This window comes from Mobula hypostoma, chromosome 4, assembly GCF_963921235.1.
Source record: "Mobula hypostoma chromosome 4, sMobHyp1.1, whole genome shotgun sequence".
Taxonomy (NCBI): domain Eukaryota; kingdom Metazoa; phylum Chordata; class Chondrichthyes; order Myliobatiformes; family Myliobatidae; genus Mobula; species Mobula hypostoma.
The window spans coordinates 31,808,656-31,825,006 of NC_086100.1; the positions used below are offsets into that span (position 1 = coordinate 31,808,656).

The following is a 16,351-nucleotide window of genomic DNA, read 5'->3' on the forward strand; positions in this document are numbered from 1 at the left end:
ATAGTGTATCAACTGTTTTTTTTACTGGGTCACTATGCTAAACAAATGTCTACTCTTAACATACAAACACCTACCATTTGTTTACTTAGTAACTTAATAATATCAAATCATAACAAAATAACATAATAATATCAAATTATAACAAGCTTTTTTTTTACTTTTGGTCTAAGACCCATTTATAACTCAAGTCTCTTCTCTAGATTGTCTGGCACTGAAGAAAATAGGTCTTCACTCTATTGTCTGGAATAACTTAAACAATCCACAAATTGGCAGGTTCCAGCCATAAAGAGTAGTCACCTCCATCTTGCAAAGATGATGAAAGCAAAGTGAAATCCATGAAAAGGTGAATGTTACTCTTAAAAGTATGTACTATCATCAAAACTGAGATGGCATTGGGAAGTGTCTTCAGATAGTGTGTTCTTCAGTCTGGCAATAAACTTGCTTGTTTTAATACAGATTTCCATATGAAAGTCATGAAAAGTTGAGCTTTGAGCATAGGGAGTTAAGAAGATGTGCGTCTCCAACTTACTGAGAGTTCTAGGCAGCAGATCGCCTCTGTATAATGAAGCCTCCTCTGTGCAGCTGTCCTAGATATATACGCATCTTTGTGCTAACACTTGTCTTCCTTACCGATATCTCATTTGTTCCAACTGAGCTAATTACACAGCCAATCTTCATATTCTCCTTAGATTCCAAGTAGATAGCCTGACCTTTATGATAACATCTCTTATCGTAAAATAACTTTCCATCTTCTATTCGTGCTTCATATCTTTGTGTTGGTGATTCGGCAGGAGTGCTAGGAAGATGCTCAGGAGAAGACGGAGATGCTGGTCTTTTTGGAGATTTAAGCTTATTGAGAGTTTGCAGATCTTCCATTATCTGTTCATCTGTTAACAAGTAATTTATCTGCGCAGATGCAGGTTTTCATCTTTTGTCTGTAATTGGAACAGGGTCATTAGGTCTCCTCCTTACTTTCCTAGTCATTATTGGCTTTACCTCCATAGAATCTCCTGTGAGTTCCATTGTTAGCCTCTCATTCTCAATCATCTTTTTCTTTTCTTCTAACTCAATCTTTTTATCTTCAAATTCCTTCACTGCTGCTTTCTTCTCTTTAATATAATTCCTTTCCACTTGTTCTGTCTCCAGTTGCAGAAAAAGCTCTGCATTTCGTATTCTTTCCTTGTATTGTTGATCTAGTTTCTTCATCCTTTTCTGATACTCCTGCAAAGTGCCTTCCTGTAATTGCTGTAGCTGTCTTTTGAGAGATGTCAATTTCTCCTGGTACATCTGCCATTTTACTTCCAGGTAGTCTTCATCATCCTGTTTATTGGCAATATCTGTCTCCCTTGCATCCTATGTACCTTCATCCGAGTTGGGACCATGAATACTGCATTTGTCCTCATCATTGACACTGTCTAGCTCCTACTCATCATTGTAATAGCCGATAATGGGTGAGAGGAGTGCTGCAGACGTCTTCTCAGCCAAGCTGCCCTCCTTTGTTGACACATCTAGTGCCTTGATATTGTGCCAATCCAACTGGATTTTCCTGAGCCATTTACATCCCAGCAAATGTGATCCTCCATTTTTCAGTACATAGAGGTTCAGCTGCTGTGTTTTGTCTCTGTAGGTCACTATCACTTTAATTTTACCTTTGGAACACACTCTCTGTCCTATGTAAGTCTTTAGCAATAGTTTAGTGCATTTCAGAGGTACGTGAGAAAACAGTCATTTGTAGTCGTGTAACATACATAGAAGTTGCTGGTGAACGCAGCAGGCCAGGCAGCATCTCTAGGAAGAGGTGCAGTCGACGTTTCAGGCCGAGACCCTTAGAGATGCTGCCTGGCCTGCTGTGTTCACCAGCAACTTTTATGTATGTTGCTTGAATTTTCCGCATCTGCAGAATTCCTGTTGTTTGCATTTGTAGTCGTGTACAGAGATCACTGTTAAAGCTAAGCCTGTGTCCAATTCCATTTTCAGTCTCACGCCTGCCACTTGTGGAGTGATCCTTATTACCCTTTATCATCTGTCTTTTTCACGCTGTGAAGTTGCAGACAAGACAATTCACTTTTGTTTGAGTCATTTTCACCAGAACTGCTTTCTTTCATTTTGTGTACAGTGTTGTGTTTTCCTTTCTGGGGTTTCTTGTTTCTCTGTATTTTGTCCTTTTTCTGCTGTTTACTAGCTTTGCATACTAGCTTTGTTTACTGTTTACTAGCTTTGTGGCCCTGTTTGCCACAGTTTCCGCATTCTTTGTCTTTAAGCCAGCAGTCATCAGGGTCATGTGACATGTTCCCACAATGGTAACATTGGTTGCTAGCTTTGCCAATATGGCCCTGTTAGCCACAGTTTCTGCTTTGTTTGTCTTTAAACCAACAGTCATCAGGGTCATGTGACCTGTTCCCACAACGGTAACATTTCTTTCCTTCATTTCTGTTCAGTGACATTTTATTCATAGCATATTCCAGAGATTTTTGTTGTCTCTCTGAAGCACCCCATGCTGCTATGTCCATTGATATTGCAATGTTTAGCGCTTTCTCAAATGTAAGGTCTCTTTCACACAGAAGCTTTTTCTGTGTGGTTTCACAGTGCACACACTATCCTGTCCCTCAATGCATCCGATAGACCAGCTCCAAATTGACAATGTTCTGATAATTTGCGCAATTCAGCACAATATTCAGAAATGCTTTCATTTTTGCTCTGATTCTGATTGTGAAATTTAAATCTTCCAGCAATGACCAGTGGTTTGAGGTTTAAATGCTGTTGGAGAGTGTCTACTATTTGCTTGAACGTTTTGTCAGCTGGCTTTTCAGGGGTTAACAAGCTTCGTAGCAGTTCGTATGTTTTTGCTCCCATAATACTGAGTAAGACTCTGGCTTTCTTTTCATCATTAACACCATTAGCCTCACAATATAACTACACTCTGTCAACGTAAGTTGCCCAGTCTTCAATGCCACTATCAAATGCTGTAATGGTTCCAATCATTGCCATCTTTGTTATGTTAATTTAACCCCGTGTTCCCCTTGTTTTCTTTTTGACTCACATGTCCTTTCTGCTAGCGCCACGAGCGCACTCCGTCAAGATGTATGTGTACTTTTTATCTCCCTTCTGGGGCAGGCAGACAGTCCCTGGGGTCAGTGCCGGCTGTTGCCTAGGCTGGACGTGCTGCAGCTCCGACTGTGTCTCTTGTTCTCCTGACGTTCCTGACCCCAGCTGTGCTCCTGCTTCCTCTTAGACTTGCAGCCTTGCTCTGCCTCTTTCTCCTGCTCCTTGGCTTGTTCCTTGCGCTCTTCTTCCAAGTGTCGTTATCAATTAAAACAAGGCGTTCCGATACGATGTAGGTTCATTAATCTCGCCGCCAATTTGTTGTGTATGTGGCCCGGTTACACAACAAAACTACTAATAAAAACACTGGAGATGGGAGCTAAGTTTCATAGTGCTTTACTGGCAGAATCCGAACTCAGCACATACGTACAGATCAATACGTGCCTAATAGCGCATGCTCAATACGTGCCTAATAGTGCATGCAACGAAATGTTCCTACAACATAAAGTAGTCCTTTATTATACTGTAGGCCATACAGTACATTCCTAATCTCTACCCAGATGGATTAAACTTTCTGCTCTTCAGATCTTATGTCGTTTCTCACTATTGTCCTGGTCACATCTTTAATTAAAAGTGCTACCGTACCTCCCTTACCTCCCTGCTTATCCTTCTGTACTTCCTGATAACCTTAGATATTTAATTTCCAGTTCTCTCCACCCTGCAACCACATTTGTGTAATGGCCACTAAATCATACCCCTTTGTACTGATTTGTGCCACAAATTCTCTGGCCTTGTTTCGAATACTACAGGCATTCAGATAAAGTGCCCTTCCACTCATCGTGCTTTTAAAATCTTGTAATCTTTTTTATCTTTTTCACTTGTCTTTTCTTCACTCCACTCTTACTTTTCTCTTTTTTATCTTTTACATTTCCTTTATCTTTACCCACACTGTGCGAGGATCCAAGTCCCATCATGGTTCAGGTGGAGCCTGTCCCATTGGTACAGCTCCCTCCATCCCCAGTACTGGTGCCAGCTTCCCATGAATTCAAATCCACCTCCCATACCAATGCTTGAGCCATGCATTTAACTCTCTAATCTTGACCCTATGCTAATTTGCATGTGGCTCAGGTAGCAATCCAGAGATTACCACCATTTTGGTTCTGCTTTTTAATCTAGTCCCTAGCTGCTCAAATTCCCTCAGCAAAACCTCTTTCCTCATTCTACGTATGTCATTGGTACCCACATGGACCATGACAATTGGATCTTTCCCTTCCCATTAAAAATTCCTCTGCAGGTCAGATAAGATGTCCCGAACCCGGGCACCAGGGAGACAACAGAGCCTTTGGGACACTCTATCCTCGCAACAGAGAACCCTGTCTATTTGTCTGACGGTACTATCCCCAATTACCACTACATTTCTCTTCTCTCCTCCCTCTTGAATGGCTCCCTGAACTAAAGTGCCACAGTTAGGTTGCTGATCCTTCCTACAGCCCCCACCCTCATCCACACAGGGGGCAAGAATCTCAGACCTGTTGGACAAGCCCAAGGGCTGAGGCTCCTCCAGCACTGTCTCTTGGATCCCACAGTCACACCCTCTTGTCCCTGACCACAGACCGAATTTGGGGCAGCAAATCTAATGGGTGTGACTACCTCCTGAGACAGAGCATCCAGGTAACTGTCCCCCTCCCTGATGTGCTGCAGTGTATGAATCTCAGATTTCAGATCATCAGTTTTGACCCTGAGTTCCTCGAGCAATCAACACTTGCTGCAAATGTGGTCACCAGGAACCACAATGGGGTCCACCAGCTCTCACATCATGCAGCTAAAGCACATCATCTGAACCTGCATCATCCCTACTTAATGGAATTAGCTGTAATTTAGTGACATTTTGTTCACCCACGACAAAAGCCTGACCTGCTACTTACCTGTGCCTCCTCACCGAAGCCTCTTGAGCTAAAGCCTCAAGTTCCCATTCCTACACTGGTTCACTCACACAATGGCCGCTCCACCTAGACCCTGCTTTACTTGTATTTGCACCTGCTAATGAATCACAAATCAATTGGTTCACCGCTACTGCACTGGGTCCCATGAAACACTCTTTTTTTAAACTCTTCTCCCCAACTTGTGCGAAGCTCCCTCTCTCTGCGAATCGATTGGTCCGCCGCTAATGCACTAAGCCCCACAAAACGCTGACATGAGCTTATTTTCCATGAGTTCATAAATGAAATAAAAATTTGAACAGAATCCAATCACAATTTGGAGGTGGTAATTTTACATTCATAATTAGTTATGTGTTGCATTGATAAGAAGAAATTCTGTTGACAATACTTCGATATTAATTCCAAACGTAGATTCAACACACTTGTACTGTTTTAATCTTGTCAATCTTCCTTTGCTGTCTATTCCCTCCAAACTTGCTAAAGGAAAACATGAAATCTTTACTGAAAGATCTTGACAACACATTAATTTCTGATTCATAATAGATCAAAATGCATTTCAATGAACAAACAGAAATTTTCTTCAGAACAGACGTCACTTTTGTTCCTGGGTGATGTTGACTTTGTCAATACACAAATTGTCTCAAAATCACCTTGGGATTTCATCGAACAGTACAGCACAGAAAATGGCCCATCTAGTCTGTGCTGAACCATTCATCATCTTAGTCTCATCGACCTGCACCCAGAGCCCTCTGTACATGTCTCATCCATGTACCTATCCACATTTCTCTTAAATGTTCAAATTGATCCAGCATCTGCCACTCGCACTGACAGTTCATTCCACACTCTCACCATCCTTTGAGTGAAGAAGTTGCCCCTCATGTTCCCCTTAATTTCACTTTTCACTCGTATCCATGACTTATAGTTGGAGTCTCACACAATCTCAATGGAAACCTCAGTACATTTACCCTATCTGTACCCCTCATAATTTTGTGTACCTCAATCAAATCTCCCCTCAATCTTCTACATTCAAGGGAATAAGGTCCTAACCCATTCCACCTTCCCCTATAACTCAGGTTCCAAAGTCCCAGTAGCAAACTTGTAAATTTTTTCTGAACTCCTCAAATCTTATTTACTTCTTTCCTGTGCATAGGTGACTAAAACTGCACATGGTGCTCCACATTACCTCTCGGCTCCTAAACTCAATCCCACGATTAATAAAGGCCAATGCATCATATGCTTTCTTAACCACAGAGTCAACCTGCGCAGCAGCTTTGTGTGGACTCAGACCCCAAGATCCCTCTGATCCTCTATGCCAAGAGTCTTACCATTAATACTATATTCTGGCATCATATTTGACCTACCAAAATGAACCACTTCACACTTATCTGGGTTGAACTCCATCTGCCACTACTCAGCCCAATTTTGCATCCTATTGATGTCCTGCAGAAACCAATTAAATTAGTAGTCCAGAAACAAACCCAAAGTAGTGAGATAGTGTTTATGTGTTAATTTTCCTTTCAGAGATCTGATGGTGGTGGGAAAGACGCTGTTCCTAAAATGTTCAATGTGTGTCGTGAAGCTCTTGTACCTGCTCTCTGATGGTAGAAATAGGAAGAGGGCACGTCCTGGGTGGTGGATTCCTTAATAATGGATACTTTATACTTTATACTTCATTGTCGCCAAACAATTGATACTAGAACGTACAATCATCACAGCAATATTTGATTCTGTACTTCCCGCTCCCTGGATTACAAATATTAAATATTAAAAATAGTAAAAATTAGTAAATATTAAAATTTTAAATCATAAATAATAAATAGAAAATAGAAAAATGGAAAGTAAGGTAGTGCAAAAAAACCGAGAGGCAGGTCCGGATATTTGGAGGATATGCCCCAGATTCAGGTCAGGATCCGTTCAGCAGTCTTATCACAGTTGGAAAGAAGCTGTTCCCAAATCTGGCTGTACGAGTCTTCAAGCCCCTGAACCTTCTCCCGGAGGGAAGAGGGACGAAAAGTGTGTTGGCTGGGTGGGTCGTGTCCTTGATTATCCTGGCAGCACTGCTCCGACATCGTGCAGTGTAAAGTGAGTCCAAGGATGGAAGATTGGTTTGTGTGATGTGCTGCACTGTGTTCACGATCTTCTGCAGCTTCTTTCAGTCTTGGACAGGACAACTTCCATACCAGGTTGTGATGCACCCTAGAAGAGTGCTTTCTACAGAGCATCTATAAAAATTAGTGAGGGTTTTAGGAGACAGGCCAAATTTCTTTAGTCTTCTCAGGAAGTAAAGGCGCTGGTGGGCCTTCTTGGCAGTGGACTCTGCTTGGTTGGACCAAGTCGGGTCATTTGTGATATTGACCCTGAGGAACTTAAAGCTTTTGACCTGTTCCACTTGCACACCACCGATGTAAATTGGGTTGTGCAGTCCACTACTCCTTCTGAAGTCAACAACAAATTCCTTTGTCTTGCTGACGTTGAGGGATAGGTTATTGTCTTCGCACCATGCCACCAGGTTCTTAATTTCCTCTCTGTACTCAATCTCATCATTACCTGAGATACGGCCTATAATTGTTGTGTCATCAGCAAACTTATACATTGAGTTTGATGGAAACTTGGCTACACAATCATGGGTGTACAGTGAGTACAGCAGGGGGCTGAGTACACAGCCTTGTGGGGCACCGGTGCTCAGAGTGATTGTAGAGGAGAGCTTGTCCCCTATTTTTACAGCCTGGGTCCTGTCTGTAAGGAAGTTGAAGATCCAGCTGCAGATCTGAGTGCTAAGGCCCAGGTTCCGGAGCTTAGGAACCAGTTTATTTGGAATGAGGGTATTAAAGGCAGAGCTGTAGTCAATGAAAAGGAGCCTTACGTATGTGTCTTTATTTTCCAGGTGTTCTAAGGAAGAATGTAGAGAGATGGCATCTGCCATTGACCTGTTGCTCTGGTAGGCGAATTGCAAAGCGTCGAGGTTGACCGGTAGGCTGTGGTTGATGTGTGCCATAACCAATCTCTCGAAGCACTTCATAGCAATTGATGTCAGAGCCACAGGTCGATAGTCATTCAGGCATGCCACCTTGCTCTTCTTCGGCACTGGGATTATCGTTGCCTTCTTAAAACACAAGGGGATCTTAGACTGAAGCAAGGAGCAGTTGAAGATGTCAGTAAACACTCCAGCTAGCTCGCTTGCACAGGCCCGGAGAACCCGTCCTGGGACGCCATCTGCGCCCCTCGCCTTCCTTGGATTTATCTTCAGGAAGACCCTTCTAACGTCTTCCTCAGTGACGATGAATCTCGATGCCACTAGGTCCGGTTCATCCGGAGGGAGCGGGACGCTCCTCTTCTGTTCAAATCTTGCGTAGAATACGTTAAGTTCGTCAGGAAGAGAAGCGCCACAGTTATTGATATTCCCAGCCTTTTCTTTGCACCCAGTGATCTCATTTAGACCCTGCCATAGTCTACTGGCATCCCTCTGGTTAGCCTGGACTTCCAACTTGGCTCGATATTGCCTCTTGGCGCCCTTAATGGCTTTCCAGAGTTCACGCCTGGATTCCGTGTAGCGACTGGTATCCCCGGACCTAAAAGCCACAGTTCTAGCCTTTAAAAGGGACTTGACCTCATAATTCATCCAAGGTTTCCGGTTAGGGAATACCCAGATCGTCTTGCGAGACACACAGTCCTCCGTGCATTTCCGAATAAAGTCCAGGACAGCTGAGGCATACTCATTGAGGTTAGCTGCCGAGTCCTTGAATACTAACCAGTCCACCGATTCAAAGCAGTCATGGAGGACCTCATCCGTTTCCTCCGTCCAACGCGACACTACTTTTGACACTGTAACCTCCCGCTTCAGTTTCTGTTTGTAAGCCGGGAGGAGGAGTACGGCCTGATGGTCCAATTTTCCGAAGTGAGGTCGTGGGACAGAACAGTAGGCATCCTTGACTGCTGTGTAGTAGTGGTCAAGTATATTCGGGCCTCTAGTGGGGCGGGAGACATGTTGGTATAACTTTGGCAGCACCTTTCTGAGGTTGGCCTGGTTAAAGTCTCTGGCTGTAATGAGCAAAGCCTCCGGATACCTGGTCTCAAGTTCACTGATGTTGGCATACAGTATGTTCAGAGCACACTCCACGTTCGCCTGGGGGGGAATGTAGACCTCTGTCAGTATGACCGAGGTGAATTCCCGAGGCAGATAGTAGGGACGACACTTCACGGACAGGTGTTCCATGTCCGGGCTGCAGGAGCTTGTCAGTGCCACTGTGTCTGATCACCACACAGTGTTGATCACCTCAACTCGTCTTGCCCGAAGATGCCGTGCGGTCTATCTGATGGATCGAAAATCCCTCTGGTCAGATGGCACAGTCAGGGGTGGCAGGGGAGAGGCAGGTCTCGGTGAAACAGAATACACAGCAGTTCTGCATCTCCCTGCAGTCGGTGAGTCTCCCTTTAAGATCATCCACCTTGTTCTCTATGGCTTGCACATTAGCTAGTAGGATGGTGGGCATAGGGACCCTGAAGCCCCTCAGCTTCAATCTGACCAGCAGCCCAGCTCTTTTCCCACGCTTCCTCAGTAAATTGTGCATTTTTCCAGGTTTCCATGGATGCAGTGTTTTGTTGTCAGCTCTTTGATGTTGGTAGAAGCATCCCGCGGAGATTGATCAGCAGGTCGCGTCGTCAGACGCTCCGGGTCGGGATGAGTAACGGGGGAGGTTCCGCTGCCAGGGGCCCAGGGTGTCGATTGGGTCAGGCCCCGAAGCCGACACTTAATCCCGGACGGTCAGGCTCCTGGCTGAAACAAGTCCGTAAACCGAGTCACGGTTGCGGAGGCCTCCGCTCCTGCCGAGCCTCGGGCTCGATTTCCGAGGTCGGCGGTGGAGGCTTCACTTCCGGCAGCTGTGGATGGCCACCAATGGGGCTTTACGGTGGTCGCTCCAGGGAAGCGTCTGGGGCACCTTGAGGTCTCCGCCGTCACTTCTGTGTGGTATCTGCTCCGGAGAGGTGCTGGTCAGAATGGACCATGTCTCCAAGCGCTCTGGCACGGTGGCAGACCGCAGGTGTCCAGGAACATGGTGGGCCTCACTGGTCAGGTCCAGGTGCAGTCCGGGGTTTAAGAAGCAGTTCTGGCGCGGTGGTCTCCAGCTGGGTCAGTAGCTTCGCCAGGGTGTTGTTGATCTTGATGTCACCTTTTTGAGGCATCGCCTTTTGAAAGTGTCCTTGATGGTTTGGAGAATAGTGCCAATGTTTGAGCTGGCTGCGTTTACAACCCTCCATAGCTTTTTCCAATCCTGTATAGTAGCCCCTCTATACCAGAAGGTGATGTAACCAGTTAGAATGATACATCTGTAGAAATTGCAAGTCTTTGATGATATGTCAAATTTGAAATGGTAAGACATTATTTCATTCCCAGGTTCCATTGATTTAGCTCAAGACATTTTGCTGAGGTAAAGAGATGGAATGAGGTAAAATAACTGGAGTTTGTTCTGAAATTCCCCACTTTGTCCATTTCAAGGAGAGTTTGGCCTGAAAATAGAGCTGAGCGTTTCATAGCACATCCTTTTGGGAGCAATGGCTAAAATAGAATTAAGTGCAGTACACAACAAGCCACACCAGACCAAATATATTTGCCTGTCAAATATATTTCTTTATGTATCACAATTAGTTCAAACAACTCAAAAACTGACCATGAAGAACTGAAGAATCTGCATTAACCCTTTAATTAGACAGTTAGCTTCACATCTTCCAAAACCCATTAATCCTACTCAGATACTTTCTGCTCTGGTTGACCCTAGCCAAGGATCGATGAGGCGAATTCTTCTCCAAATCAGAGACTTGAGTTATCCACTTAAATCTTGTGCAATTGTGCAACAGTATTTCAATATTGTTTTTCTCGGTATCAGGGACAGTAGGGGAAAGTGTTCACAGCACTGCAAAGTTGTGCAAGTTGGAAAATTACTGCAGCTGCGTTCCCACATTGACACTAACCTGATGCCAAATATCAGCAAGACCGCATTTCACTTTGTCTCTTCAGCTACTTTCAGTATTTTTAATTCATTCTACTGAACTTTCTGTTCTCCACAACTGTCTACAAAAGCAAAAAGATAAATTTCCCAAAAAAGTAGCAGGTACCTTTATAGATTTTAGTTTTTTTAATAGGTAAACTGACCTTTCGACTTTAGAGCTTTGACATTTCTAACAACATGAATCATTGTTTAAATGTTCCACGTGGTGCTATCTCGATATGTGGTCAAGAATGAATGATGTATAAGGGTTATACTTGTGTATAAAAAATACAACATTTAAATCTCTCTCTTATTTTCATTTAAAGGTTGTGTGGGAGTACGCTGGGATGAATGGCCAATCCATCACACTCTCATATTCTTTCACTAAATTTGGAGTGGAGGCATTCTTAGACTGCTTGTGCTATGAAATGCATCACTGGGTGGTTAAAGTTAGTGTTGTTGAGCCTGGTAGCTTCATTGGTAGCACCAACATGTCAAAATGATCTTAGAAACTATGTGGACTGAACCGTTAGACATTGTCAGTAAAGTTTATGGGAAGGCCTATTTTAATGAACAGGTTGATAAAAATGAAATCTTATCTTGAGAGTGGTTCCACTGACCTTTCAATGGTTATCACCAATGTTACTCATGTGTTGACATCTGCTTCCTCTACGCCCACTACAATCCAATGGATTGCTACTGGTGGCTTGTGATGCAAATTATGACACACTTTCCTGCAGCTATATCTGACCGGATATCATCATCATCACCATCAGGTGCCGTGCCCAATCTGATGCCTGCTTTTTTTTTAAAAATATGTTTTGTACCTCTTGCTGATGAAAGTAATAATTAAAATAGTTGGCAGAACATTTTAACATAATGGTTACCTAATTGAATATGAGAAGAATTCATTATCTTATTAATTCTTTTCAGTGATTTCCATAACTTGAATTACTTGAATTTATACGGGAAGTATTACATCAGCAGATACGGAACTAAGTTTGCAAACTTACTGCATGGTGATACAGAAGGGTTATCATAATTCTGGTTTATTCTAATTTTAGATTCCTGAATTGTAATGTAATATATTACAGTTGCAGACTTGCCTCCAAAAATAACATCTTGCCAAACTGCTGGGGAGTTTTTTAATCAATCCATAGGATATGGATGTGGTTTGTGAGATGAGCATTCATTGCCTGACCTCCAGCACAACTGGAAATCTTCAGCGCATCTTTAACAGGCATGGATAATTCTGGTATTTTTGCAATCAAGCAAGTACTTTTCAAAGTGCAATAACAATTGTAATGCAAGCAGTCAGATTACAACCAGTACTTTTCTTTTGCATTGTTGATTGAGAATCAGATATTGGTTAGAACAGCAAAGTTAACTCCCCTTTTTTTTGGAGTAGTTCTATTAGCAGGGAAATGGGGGCTTGTTTTAACATTAAATCCACTAATGGAACATTCCCTCAAAACTGTATTGATGTGCCAACCCTTATGCCCAAGTCTTCAGAATGGTGTTTGAACTCAAAACTTTGTTATTACAGAAGGTTGAGTTTCATTCCTTCTGTTGAAGGTGCTCCAATGCAAGTGGATAGCAAGTTCCTGATTTTTTTTCAATGAAGGAATGAGTAATTTCAAAATCAGGATGCTGTGCGACTTAAAAGTGCTAGTGTTGCAATGTAACTGCTATCCCTGTCTTTCCAATTAATGCATTTGGGAAATGTTTCTAAGAAGCCTTTGTACCTTCCCAGGTCTCCATACCTTAAGTTCATGTGGAGTGCAGATGAAATGCAATATTAACTCGAGTTCAATAAATAGTCATAGAATCTGAAGGACATTTTGAGCACTACCGTGAGCATTTCTTTATGTTCTCATGAAAGCTGTTACCTCTGGTGCCTCTTCTGTGGAGCCATTCATCATTTGCCAGCCAAGACTGTTGTGTTCTTTACACATAGCATGGGTTACTAACAACAAACCATATTCTGGAAGAATTAAAGCTAGAACATTTATTTACAACAGGAAACAGCAAGCACGTCTTTAACATACAGTTTCTAGATCATTCTGTCATTTCTGCGCATGTTCCCAACTCTGTCCAGTCACGTTCTTACATGTGACACGTGATATCACCACATCTTCCTTTCCTTAAAAAGAAAAACAATTAGCAACATTGATCAGAACAAATACATAATTTAATATGTCTCTATCAATCTCTCTGGGGGTTTACGAACACAAGTAGACCTTCTAAGTGGTTCACACAGTTCTTGTGTTTTGTTGTTATTTCCTTGCTTTGCCTGGCCTGCATCAGTTAACTGAAACTCTGAAGTTGGCTCTTTCTTAAGGACTTTGCAATTCCTTCTTAACCCTGCTCCTTCTTCTGTTTGGACCACGTATGATCTGGGTTGTATTTCTTCAAGTACTGTAGCTTTCTGTGTCCATGTGTTCATTTTGTCTTATATCCTCACTTCATCTCCTTGGTGCATTTCAGGTAATGGACGAAGTATGTCAAAGTATGTTTTCTGCTTTGTTTTATTTTCATCTTTCAATCTTTTCACTTGTTCACCTCTCTGTTCTCAGAAGGCTCTCATCTATTGGCAGATTGGATCTCAAATGGCGTCCCATCAAGAGCTGAGCAGGTGAAAATCCACATTCAAGTGGAGTACTTTGATAGGCTAACAAAGCTTTATAAAAATCACCTCCACTATCTTTTGCTTTGTGCAGCAGTTTCTTGATAATTCCTGCCGACTTCTCATCCAATCCATTGGACTGAGAGAAAGATGGACTAGATATTGTATGAATAAAGCCCTATTCATGAGCAAAATGTCTCATACATTCACCATAGAATTGTGGACCATTGTCTGTGAAAACTTCATCGGGTACACCATGTCTGGAAAAAACTGATTTCATGCATGTAATTACGTTCTCTGCCGTTGTTCTGCTCAAACCACACCCTTCAGGATACAATGAGTAATAATCTGTTATTAATAGATAATCCTTGTTGTCAGTTACAAAAAGATCAATGCCTACCTTCTGATAAGGTCTCTGAGGACTAGGATATGGATGCAGTGGCTCCTTAAGGTTGCTCGGTTAGTATTTAAAGCATATTTGACAAGAAGACACCAATTCTGCAATTTCTTGATTCATCCTGGGCCAAAACATCGCTTCCCACGCCCTTCTCTTACACTTTTCAATACCTAGGTGGCCTTCATGAATTTTCCCAAGCATTTCTTTTCGAAGACTTTCAGGAATCATAATTCTGCTACCTTTCTACAATATTCCATCCACAACAGAAAGTTCTGATCTGTGGTTCCAATATTCTTGTACTTCTGAGGTACAGTCATGCCTATTATCTGGCCATCCATCCATCCATCGCCACTTGTATAACCTGACTGAGAATTTTGTCCTTCTCTGTCTCAAGGCACAGCAGTTCCAACTATTTGGGAGCAACAGGTACAGTTTCTATGACCATATCAATAAATACCTGAACATCAATAACGTTCCTGTGACTGTCTTTTGTTGTTGGATCCACAGCTCTAGAAAGTGTGTCAGCCATGCACATGAATTTTCCAGGTGTGTATGACACTTTTAACGCATATCTTTGCAATTTGATCATCATTTGCTAAATTCACAAAGGACAGTCGCTTAAAGGTTTGTTAAACAATGCAATCAAAGGCTTATGATTGGTTTCAAAATCAATAGATTGCCTTGACACAAACTGATGAAATCTCTCACAAGCAGACACAATGCTGAGCAATTCTTTTTCAATTTGGGCATACCTTGTTTCTGGATCAGATAATGAACAAGATGCATAGGCCACTGGTAGCCATTCTTGATCATGTTTCTGGAGTAATACTGTCCCTAAGCCTGCTTGAGATGCATCACATGAGATTTTAATGGATCTCTCAGCATCATGTTCTTTGGTGAGCACTTTCTTGAGGTTTTTCCATGCCTTCTCCTGCTCATAATTCCAGCTCCATTTGTTTTTTCTTTTCTGTTAGCTGCCTCAGTGGAGCAAGCTGTTCCGAAAGATTGGGTACGAATTTTCCTATGTAGTTGACCATTCCCATGAACATTTGAACATCCTTTATACATTGCAGTCTTGGCATGTTCTCAATAGCAGAAACCTTCAGTGGATCAGGACGCACACCCTCTTTGCTGATGATATCACCCACAAAGATAAGTTCAGTCACTCGTAGCTAACATTTGTCTTTATTCAACTTCAGGTTTGCCTTGCGTGTTGCCTCTAAGACTTGTCTGAGTCTGGCATCATGCTCTTGTTTAGATGATCCCCAAACAATAATATCGTCCATGGAAATATCTACGCCCTCAATCTGCTCATATAGCATGTGAATAGTTTTATGGTACACTTCAAGAGCTGATGCAATTCCAAATGGAAGCCTAAGAAAACGGTATCTGGCAAAAGGAGTGTTAAAGATACTCAACTTTGAACTCGGTTCATCTAGTTTAAGTTGCCAGAATCCAGAGGATGTACCTAATTTACTAAAGTACTTTGTATTAGAAACTGTGACATAATTTCTTCACGAGTAGGCAATTTAAAATGCTCTCTTTTAATGGCTCGATTCAAGGCTCTTGGATCTAAGCAAATCCTCAGTTTTTCATTTTTCTCATCAACAATAACAAGCAAATTGACCCATTCAGTCGGTTCATCAATTGTTTGTACGACTCCTAACCGTTCCATTCTGTTAAGCTCTGTTTTCAGTTGATCACGTAATGCAAAAGGTACTTTTCTACATGGATGTACTACGGGTGGCACTGTGTTGTCAATTTTGGTATCAAAATGCTTCAAAATTGTTAATTATCGCTTTTAGATTCAAATTATCTCCATTTTCAAAAGTAAAATGGTTATATTCCTCAATTGTGTCATCCCCTATTACATGGAGTAGGATCAGTGCTTTCATTTTTTCCATTTTATTTTCTGCTCCGATTGCCAATAAATAAATTTCAAAATGCTTTTTAAATCTTTTCCAGTTTTCAGCTACATTTCCAATCAGATGAAGTGTTGACGGGGGTTGCAAAACTTCCATTTTTAAATCTCTTAGCAAACAGCGAAAAAGTTCACACTTTTTTTCCCATTATCTTTGCTTCTCCCATGTTAGCGAAATGAATTATTCTTCCAGACAGACTTCTGACACCATGTTGTGTTCTTTCCATGTACCATGGGTTACTAAGAACAAACCATATTCTAGAAGAATTAAAACTAGAACATTTATTTACAACAGCAAACAGTTTCTAGATCATTCTGTCATTCTGTCAACTCTGTCCAATCACGTTCTTACACGTGACACGTGACACTTCAAAGACCTGAACTCCGCATTTGATGAAAACGCAATTACAGAAACAGTTTAGTTTGACTGTGGACTATTTT

General features: G+C 42.1%; 1 pseudogene; it reads right to left on the minus strand.

The window, feature by feature from the left end:
- Positions 1 to 537: 537 nt before the first annotated feature.
- LOC134345082 (sin3 histone deacetylase corepressor complex component SDS3-like) lies at positions 538 to 14,581 on the minus strand (annotated as a pseudogene).
- Positions 14,582 to 16,351: the final 1,770 nt, after the last annotated feature.